Source organism: Spea bombifrons, chromosome 2, assembly GCF_027358695.1.
Source record: "Spea bombifrons isolate aSpeBom1 chromosome 2, aSpeBom1.2.pri, whole genome shotgun sequence".
Taxonomy (NCBI): domain Eukaryota; kingdom Metazoa; phylum Chordata; class Amphibia; order Anura; family Pelobatidae; genus Spea; species Spea bombifrons.
In genome coordinates this window covers 33,618,782-33,629,700 of record NC_071088.1, presented here as the reverse complement: position 1 = coordinate 33,629,700, position 10,919 = coordinate 33,618,782, and the positions used below count along the sequence as shown (strand labels likewise).

Below are 10,919 nucleotides of genomic sequence, written 5' to 3'. Positions count from 1 at the left end.
CACTCACAGCTTTATTTATATAAAAAAATGTGAACAACACAAGATGTCATCCTGCTCGTTATTTTTACATTTTCTTTCCCTGAAATGTTATTATTTAAAGGAAAAATTGTGCTGTAATTATTGAAACCATGAGTGCTATTTTTCTTTTAATGTGAGGTGCTGTGATGCTTGACATATGAGAGAGGAGAAACTGAACCTGAAAGGACAGCCTCCGTATTGCCTAAAGTCTCTTTCCTTCCGTTTTGCATCCCTTTCTGTGAACCGTTACTAGACACACTGCAGTCTGTTTAACGCCCGATCCTACTCGGTACACTACTGAGCACTCACGACACCGAAGTGAAGCCCTCCGGCCACCAGGTGTCGCCAGATAAGGACACTCACCTCCTCCTGTTCTTCTGCTTCTCCCACCCCCGTTGCTATAGACCGGCAGTTTGTTTACTTCCGGTCGCAGATCCCTGACGGACGAGCGACCTTCCGCTGCTTTAGGCAAGCGGGCTGTCAATGAGTTTACACCAGTTGTCCGGCTGTCGGCACTGCACATATAAATCACTCTGTGTACCTCAGTAAATTACTGCGATGGCGGCCGGGGAGGAAGAGGATCTGGTACCCGGTGAGTGATGACATGTCCCACGCGTGCTTGCAGTGTGTATTTGTATTAAAAAAACAGGCTAATCGCTTAAAATGAAGCCGTGGGTTTAAAAGGTTCAGGTATTCCACGGGGTTTACGATTTACTCTCCAATTCATCATTCTTTGGGATCCCTAATCGCTTCTTCCACCTAATATCAGTCCCTTCTCATGGACTTCATATTATGATGCATTGTACATCACACATTACTTCGTCACTCACCTGCACAGTGTACACAGAAGACACTATTTTTCCCATTTATTACACATTCGTGTCCTAAGGATTTGTTAACTTTATTGGCTTAATATTGATAAGGAATGACATTATGTATGATGCACACATCATGCTGTCATTCGTTCTCTGGCATACACACACACACACACACACACAATATATATATATATATATATATAATATATATAATATATATAATATAAGTGTATATATAGATGCACAGAGGATGCTGCCTAGTTTATTAGGTGTGTGTCAGTATAGCTACACATGGTTTGCAGTGATTTGTTCTAGGTACCTTCTTACCATTTGCCCGTCTTTCCTGGCATAAAACTCAGACTTTAATAAATTGTTGATCTCGTCTTAGATTAAGGATATCTTAATGCCCATCCCATTATCTTAATCATGCGTGGACATTTTTCTTTTGCCTTGTTGTAGATGCATCACCTAACTTGTCTATATTCGGATATAAATGCAAACTTTTTATTAAATTATTTAGTATTTGTTTCATCTATAGCAAAGGACAGGTTGCTGGTATGCTCGGTAATTTATCTCCAGAACGCCAGTTAAATACTTTTCGCACCGGTGCTTTAACACATAACTCTTGGTTATAGCCCTGGCAATACTGTGTAGCTTCAGTGCATCCACTAAGAGACTCTAGTTCTATTTGTGAACAAAATAAAACTAAGAATCTAAATTAATGAATGGAAGTAATGTTTTTGCATTCTAAATGATGTTATACCTTTTTAACCAAAAAAAACCCAAACTTCAAAATGTGTAGTGCTATGGCTCAAAATTTAAAATATATATATTTTTAAATTTCTGTTAATTTTACTTGTCGTTAAGGAAAATAATAATTGAAAAAAAAACGTTCTTATGCCAGATGATGGGGTATAAAATTCCCTGATTTTAATTCAATCTGGGATCTTCAGATTATGTTACAAAGATTAAAGCTCTAAAATCGTCGTGTTTAGTCTCCATCTTCAATTAGTCCAGTCTATATGAACATTCTCTTATACACAAAAAAGTGAATCTGTTTAAATCACTGTAAATATACATACATATATATATATATATAAATATATAAGATATCCTTAATCTAAAACGATATGTTATATAGGGCTGCAACTAACGATTATTTTAATAATCGATTAGTTGGCTGATTATTTTGTCGATTTAATCGATTAATCGGATAAAAAAAATACATTATTTTAAATTGAAGAAAAATTGCAATAAAAAACGTACAATTTACACTTTCATCTCTTTATTGCAATGGCCTCTCTCTATTCACCTTCTTATTTTACTGACATAATAATAAATGCTACAAGAACCCAAACACAGTGTTTCTCAAACTAGGTTTTAATACAAAGTTATTAGTAAATATTAATTCATATGTTAACTATTTTTCATATTTAATAAAAACTGAGAAAAAAGCCTTGTTTAAATTTTTTTATTTACCAAACTGCCCCCAGTTATGCACATCTGACCCCCAGCTTGCCACTCTGCCCCCATATATGCCTTATACCTCTTATATGCCAGATTCCACTGTGCCCCCTGATATGCCACTGTGCCCCTGATATGCCTTATACTCCTTATATGCCAGTGATATGCAACTGAGCCCCCTGATATACCTTTTGCCCCAGATGTGTTTTATGCCCCCCTGATATGCCTAATATCGATATGTCTTATACCCCCTATATGCCACTGAGCCCCCTGATATACCTTTTACCCCCAGATATGTTTATGCCCCCCTGATATGCCTAATATATATGCCTTATACCCCCTATATGCCCTAAAAATTCATAATACCCCCCATACACCACTATAACTCACCCATACACCACTCTGGCTCCGCCCCCTCCCATACACCACTCTGGCTCCTCCCCCTCCCATACACCACTCTAGCTCCTCCCCCCTCTAATACTCCACTCTGCCTCCTCCCCCCTCCCATACATCACTTTGGCTCCTCCCCTCCCATGCATCACTTTGCCTCCTCCCCCTCCCATATTCCACTCTGGCTCCTCCCCCTCCCATACACCACTCTGCCTCCTCCCCCTCCCATACATCACTTTGCCTCCTCCCCCTCCCATACATCACTTTGCCTCCTCCCCCTCCCATACATCACTTTGCCTCCTCCCCCTTCCCATACTCCACTCTGCCTCCTCCCCCTCCCATACTCCACTCTGCCTCCTCCCCCCTCCCCCCTCCCATACTCCACTCTGCCTCCTGTGAACCTCCGTTTCTGACAAGACACTAGGGAGCCGGGTAGAGAGGCAGAGTGGCGTATGAGAGGGGGAGGAGCCAGAGTGGTGTATTGGAGGGTGGCTCCCATACACCCCTCTGACTCCTCCCCACTCCCATACACCGCTCTGCCTCTCTACCCGGCACCGTTACTGACAGGCACTTTCCCTGCAGCTTCATAGAAGCCACAGTGTAAGTGAAGGGCAGTAACGGAGTCTGTCTGTGCGATGCAGACCCTCACCGGCTGTCAGAGAGGATGATTCTCTGTCAGCCGGTGGGGGTCTGCATCGCACAGACAGACTCCGTTACTCACCTTCACTTACACTGAGGCTTCTATGAAGCTGCAGGGAAAGTGCCTGTCAGTAACAGTGCCGGGTAGAGAGGCAGAGCAGTGTATGGGAGGGGGGAGGAGGCAGATGGGAGGGGGAGAGAGACGGAAGTGAGAGACCGGCCGACAGTGAGGGGAATCCAGGTCTCCTGCAGCGTTACGGGGGATCTGGATTCCGGTGTTATAATCCGATCTCTGTTTGAGATCGGATTATTATAAGGAGAGGAGTTTTTCATAGCATTTGCTCTGAAAAAAACCTTTTTATAATCGATAAAAATCGATCCGATTAATCGATAATTATCGATTAGTTGTTTCAGCCCTAATGTTATATAATCTGTATATTACAAGAATTAGTGAAATTAGAATCCTGAAAAGCAATATGGTACATTGAGACTTGTACGGTATATTTAACTGTTTAGTTGATCCATACTTCTGACTTCTCTTTCAAACATCCAACAGCAAATAGTGGAGCGCATATACATGGGGGAACAAAAAAGAAAATACTAATAGTGTAATACGTAAAATAAACGATATATTAATGAGGTGTAAGATCGACTCACAAATGGGCTGGATATATGAAGCTCATCAAACGGACTCTGAATACACTTGATGTATAATAAGTCTTGAAAGCTGTAAAACCAAGGAGAACCAAGATGGTGCAATATCTTTAAGCCGCAAAACGAATAAATAAAAATTGCACTTACAAAGATGAAGTAGCACAACTCAAAGAGTAATGTGCACAAGCTAAATCAATTGGATACTCCGGTAGACAGCTATAAACTTCCAACTTTATTAGTCTCGACGCGTTTCGCCGATAGCACGTCGGCTTCTTCAGGAGACAATAAACAAATAATAAAATCAAACTCAATAAAACCAAATAAAATCAAAGTAAAATGTTATTGGAGTCCGTAGTCCATATTATATGGGTGCTTCCGGGTACGTCACAACGTTGTATCCGTAGAGGGCCGAGTCTCGTCGTTATCCCGTCTTTGTACGTCATGACGCCACTACGTCCCTGTACGTCTCCACAGGAACCCTCATTCGCCGTTATGATCTCCGTGGACGGCGAACACAGTCAATGTGCACTTGCAAGTCAAAGGAGGAAGAATACAGCCATAGCTCGCTTAGAGGTCCCGGGACGAAGCATACTTAAAACAGAACGGACATATTTCCCTTTTGCATCCCACAAATAAAAAAGACTTGAATAAGAAACATGCTCTGTGTGTCTTACTAACTGACAAAAGTATAAGTCTATATATATCTAAAATATAAGTTTATATAAATAGATCCATATGTGACATATACCAGTCTATAAAAATGGAGATAAGAGTAAGAGGAAGAATTAAAAAACTATAGACGGTACCACAAATAAGAGGATAATACACAATCTCAGGTAAGTGATATGTGAGAAAGTGCAAAAACTAATGTACTTATCATTATAAAGTGCATTATTTTATATATATAAGGTGCATTATTTATTAAAAGGTGCATTATTTATTGAAAGTGCATTGTTTTTTCTATTATGCAATGGACAATTCCATCATGAAAAGGAGTAGTTCATAACTAATAAATCATTCCAGGTAAGTAAATATAAAAAAGTGCAAATGCAAAGCTTATAAGCCAACATGATAAATCCTTACAAGTGTTACAGTGTTTGGGAACACTGTGTTTTAGGCTATTGTTGCGTATACCCCCGAGGTGTTCGAGGCCTCTAACTTTCAGCTCCCTTGTGGTCCGTCCGATGTACTGGATCCCACAACTGCATTCTAAGAGGTAGATGACGTTCTTAGACCCACAGTGAATAAAATGCCTAATGTTATATTCTTTCTTGGTGATAGAGCATTTGAACTTAGTGATTTTTTTATCTTGTTTTAAACACGTCCTACAAAGCTTGCATCTCCCGCATCTGTAAAACCCTGGATTTTTCTTTTTAAGAAAGGAGTTATCTTCCTTTATGGTTTCCGTCACCAGGGGCAGAACGCTCGGGGCCAGAATTGATTTCAAACTTTCAACCTTCTTATAAATCATATTCGGTTTTTCTGGGAGGTGATTTTTTAAGACGTTATCTTGGTGCAAAATAGGCCAGCATTTTTTTATTGCCTTTTTTTTTTTCAAAATCAGATTTTTATTGAAATTTTTCAAAAACATAAAGGAGGGAGGTAGGGCCGGGATACAGAAGGAAAAAAGGGGGGGGGCAAGGGGAATCAGGAAACCGCGGCATGAGACAGTGGAACACAAAAATACATAGCAAGGTACATAACATAAGTACAGTCAGAGGCGCATACCAGCACACAAGCAGCGTTACAAATACCCATCTCAGGAACAATGGAGAACATAAATCAAGAAGTCAGGACAGCTCGCGGCCACGAACATCGGCCCGCCGAGTAGCCGGGCGGCCCCGGGCGAAACTAGGCAACTACACATCGTGCCCAACAACCGAGGACAGCCAGTAAAACCACGTGGCCATATAGGCCTCCCTAAGTTTCGGGGTCGAGGCGGAGAGATCCTCAACCCTCCTAATCTCCTCCACCCTTGCCACCCAGTCCCGGCGAGAGGGAGGGCAAGGTTGTTTCCAGTGTAAGGGTATAAGGCTTTTAGCAGCGTCGAGGAGATGTCGGACCACCGACCGTTTGTAATGAGAGATCGAGTGAGACGTGTGATGCAAGAGCATGGGCAGTGGACGGAAAGGAGGGGGAGAGTCTGATAACTCCGAAATCACCCGGTGAACCTCCCGCCAGTAAGGTTGCAGCAAGGGACAGGACCACCATATGTGCAACATCGTGCCCACATCCCCACCGCACCTCCAACACGTGTCAGACGTACCCGGGAACATACGCTGAAGACGCTGCGGCGTTCTGTACCAGTGTGTCAACAGTTTATAGTTAGTCTCCTGCGTCTTAGTGGCCCTCGAGCTCTTGTGGGTGAAAACGAATATCTTATCCCAGTCCTTGTCAGAGAGTCGAGTGTCACAAACGGTCTCCCAGGTCTCACAGAAGGACGGTCGAGTCGTAGAGGTGACAGTCATCAGTAAGGAATAGAGCAAGGAGATGGCCCTCTCCGGTGGCCGGGCCCCCGTGCACAAGGTTTCAAAGCCCGTTAAGGGCCGGTGGAGACGGTCCCCATGCGGCAAGGTAGAGAGATAGTGCCCAAGTTGGTGGTACGTGAAGCGCTCCGACCACGTAGGATCGCGCCCCCGCAGCAACGAGCTCAAGGGGAGCAGCCCGCCCCCCTCCAGCAGCTCCCGGGCCCGGACAGGGGCAGGAACCCCGAGGAAGTCCAACCGTCCCACCTCTCGCCCCGGAGCAAAGTCCGGGTTCTCGCAGAGGGGCAGCAACGGCGACGGCGCGGTAGACAGGCAAGCGCGCAGGCACACCTCCCGCCAAACCGCCAGTGTCGCCAGCACAAAAGGATGGGAAATGCTGCCGTGGCCGCCACCCGGGCCCCACAAGGCATGGTATACACGGCCCCGCAACCCCCCAAGCTCCAGATCGACCCATGGCTTAGCTAGGGGACCCAGGGTATGCCACTCCAAGATGCGAAGGAGGTGGGCAGCACGGTAATACGCATGAAAATCAGGCAAGGCAAGCCCGCCCGCAGATTTGGGCCTCGTGAGCTGGGCAAACCGCTGCCGAGGGCTCTTATTGCCCCAGACAAACCTAGACACCAGAGACCGGAGAACCTTGAAAAAGTCCCGCGGTATCCGAATCGGAAGCGTCTGGAACAGATACAACACCCGAGGCAAAAGGTTCATCTTGACAACATTCACCCGGCCTATCCAGGAGAGATATAGCGGCGTCCACCGCCGCAGATCCTCAGACAGAACGGCTAACAAAGGCGTAAAATTAACATGATAAAGCCGCGCGGGATCGGCAGTCAGCCAAATCCCTAAATACTTAAGCATCTCCGGGCACCACCGGAAGGGGAAGCAAGGCATAAGCGAGGTCACCAACCGAGGGGGCAGGGAGACATTTAAAATTTCGGACTTCGAATAATTTATCTTAAGGTTAGACAGCGCGCCGTAGAGACGAAAAGCCTCAAGAATATTCGGGAGTGAAATACTGGGGCGGTCTACAATAAACAGCAGATCATCAGCGTATGCCGCCACCTTATGATGTCGACCACCGTCCCGGAACCCCAAGATGTTCGGGTCCGAACGGACAGCCTCCAAAAAAGGCTCCAGAGACAGCGCAAAGAGCATCGGGGACAGGGGACACCCCTGTCTGGTCCCGTTCCTTATCGCTATGGGGGGAGAGAGAGCCCCATTAACCCGCACGCGAGCAGTAGGCGAGGAATAGAGAGCCCCAATCCAGGCCAACATAGAGGGACCTAGACCCAGATGTTCCAGGGTAGCCTCCAAAAAACCCCAGTCCACCCTATCAAAGGCCTTCTCCGCGTCGGTCGATAACAGTAAAATCTGGCGCGCCTCCGCCCGCGCCTTATGGATGACAGAGAGAAGTCTAATAGTGTTGTCACGCGCCTCACGCCGAGGGATAAAGCCAGCTTTGTCCGGGTGAACCAACAGCGGGAGGAACCGACCCAGACGCAACGCCAGCATTTTAGCAAAAAGCTTCAAGTCGGCATTGAGGAGCGAGATCGGGCGGTAGCTCTGACACAAACCAGGGTCCTTGCCCTCCTTCGGAATGACCGCGATCGTGGCCGCCAAGGACTGGGAGGGAAACCGAAGTCCCCCCCGGATGGCATTGAGCGCGGCAAGCAGGTGTGGGAAAAGGGGCGCCGAGAACGTACGGTAGTACCCCAGGGGCAGACCGTCCGGACCCGGACACTTACCCCGCTGGGTGGCCTTCAGAGCCGCGGAGAGCTCCTCAGCCGAGAACGGCGCCTCCATGGATTCCGCCTGTTCACGGGTGAGTTTGCGCACACCGTGTTCCGCAAGATAACTGTTGATGCGGACCCGCTTATCATGACTGGCACCCCCATCGGAAACCTGGGACGAACCATAAAGAGAGGAGTAGTACGCGTGAAACGCATCCACTATCTTAGAGGGGAAATGGGACAAATCCCCTGCAGGCGTCCGGACCCGGTGAACGTGCGTATTGCGCTTAAGTGGGTTTATCATTTTGGCCAACAGCTTACCGCACTTATTACCGTGCTCACTGAAAAATCTCTGACTATACAGGGAAGCCCGGCGAAACTTAGAGTTGAGAATGTCAGACAGTTGGCCCCTGAGGGAGGTCAGATCCGCGTAGGTCGCCTCATCAAGGGTATCCTTATGCAGGGATTCCAACTGCTGAATCCGAACAGTAAGCCTATCAATCTCCCGCGCGCGCGCCCTCTTCCGTTGCGTACCTTGTTGAATAAAGAAACCTCGCAGCACACACTTATGGGCCTCCCACACCACCAGAGGGGACAGCCCCTGCGTAGCATTGTCCTGAAAGTAACGTTGCAGTTCCGTCGTCGTCTGTGAGACAAGCGCCTCGTCCAGTAGAAAAGAGTCGTTAAGTCGCCACGTCCACTCCCGGGGCCTACACAACGGAGAGTCTAGCTTAATGGAAACTGGAGAGTGATCTGTCCAGGTCATCGGTAGGATCGTGGCCGCCTGCAGCAAGTCCAGGTGAGTCTGAGAGAGAAAGATGTAATCCAGTCGGGAGTAGCAAGCATGAGGGGAAGAGTAAAAAGTGAAGTCCCGGGCAGTCGGGTACAGAGAACGCCAGCAGTCAATCAGGCGCTGCTCAGTCAGGAGTTTGCGAACCGAGCGCAACTGGTTAGCCGGGACACAACTGGAGCCCGAGGAAGTGTCGACCTCCGGGCGAAGAGGGACATTTAAATCCCCCCCCCAGAATCACAAGGCCCTCCCCAAAAGTGGCGAGCGAGGCCACGATAGAGCGGAGGGCCACATGCTGAGCCCTATTAGGAAGATACACGCTAGCAAAGGTGTAGAGAACCTCCGCAATGTAGCCCTTAACGAAGGTGAAACGGCCCGAGGGATCAAGGAGAGTATCCTTAACAACGAACGGGACCCTGTTAGAAAATAGTATAGCCGTCCCGTTAGTCTTGGACTCCGGATTGTTACTAAAATATCCCAAAGGGTAGTGGGAATTCTTTAGACTAGGGGCTTGCCCCCCCTTGAAGTGGGTCTCCTGAAGCAGTACCACGGAGGCATCATGCGCCTTAAATTCTCTCAGAGCCCTGGACCGTTTTTCGGGTATATTAAGACCCTGTGCGTTAACAGAATAAATGGTCAGCGGGGCTGGGCGGAAAGCCATGACAGTCGGTATGCGAAGCGACGCCTCAGTGCCGCGGGGGTAGAGACAAAAAAGAGGGGAGGGCGGAAAGGGCGGTGGGGAGGAGAACAGGAACGGGGGGGGGAGTTATGTAATATTAGTGGGATATGTAGTGTGTGGGGTAATGTGTCAAGTACCGGGCAGACCCCAACCCCCCTAGGGAGGCGAACGGGGTCCCCAGAGAACGGGCAACGACACCAAGCCCCGTGGGGTAGAGAACGAGGCGGGCGAAGAATTCCAGAAAGCGGCAAAGGCTCCGCAGGTAAACCAAGTGCCGCCAAAACACAGAACGCCCCGCCACCCACCCGAAACAGACACAACAGACAACACCATAACAGTGAAAGAACAAATAACAAATTATTGGGCAACGCAATACACAGAATTATACAGTACAAATGCGGACCCCGGAGTAGAGGAAGCATACGTGTCCACGGCCGGAAAAAACAAAACAAAAAAAAAAACAAAAAAAAAAAAAAAAAAACGACGAACGGGTTGTGTAGTGTAGTGAGAGCGAAGGACTGCCGTGGGCCAAACTGGGGGCGTCCCGGAGCAGGCGCGCCAGGGGACCACCACACCGCAGGAGATCGCACTCCAGGGGTGACACAAACGCCAGCGGAGACGCCACTCAAGGCGGCAGTGCCAACCCCACCAGGAGGAACATGGGCAGGATGGCATGGGGCAGCGCGCGGCAGAGCGACATAACAAGGGGCGGGTCGAGCCCTGCACACCCCGAAACCAGCGCGAGCCCCGAGGGCCAGCGCGTGCGAGCAACACGGTCGGTCCGAGCGACACGTGGCGAGCATCGGGGCGGCCGCAGGGCAGCAGAGCGACCCCCGAAGCACCAACACACCTAGGGGGCAGGCACACGAACCCAGTCCCAAATGCACAAAAATAATAAAAAACAAAACGATGCGGAAAAATAAAAACGACGCGGAAAAAGAAAAAGAAATAAAAATAAAGTCACACACGAGCCACGGGTACGCAGCGGTAAAATGAAACGAAAGTCCGCAGGTAAGAACAAGTCCCGCATCCAGGCTGGCGTAGTCGGCCAAATAAGGATACAGAGGAGCCTCCACGGGGTCACCACCGGAAAGTGGCCGGCATCAGTCACTCCCTCGGCGGCTGGTCACGGTCCCTGTCCCTCAGAGCCCGTCCAGGAGGTCTGGCCCGCTGGGACCCGCGTTGCGCTGAACCAGCACGGCGCCGGCGAAAATCCACATCTCGGGCGGTCCAGTCGGGTACCTCAAGCGG

The 10,919-nt window shown here is 48.3% G+C and overlaps 1 long non-coding RNA gene across 1 annotated transcript; it reads left to right on the top strand.

The window, feature by feature from the left end:
- Positions 1-513: 513 nt before the first annotated feature.
- Positions 514-4,638, top strand: LOC128474986 (uncharacterized). Its single transcript, XR_008346416.1, has 2 exons — positions 514-610; positions 4,458-4,638. It is a non-coding gene; the product is annotated as an uncharacterized LOC128474986 (long non-coding RNA).
- Positions 4,639-10,919: the final 6,281 nt, after the last annotated feature.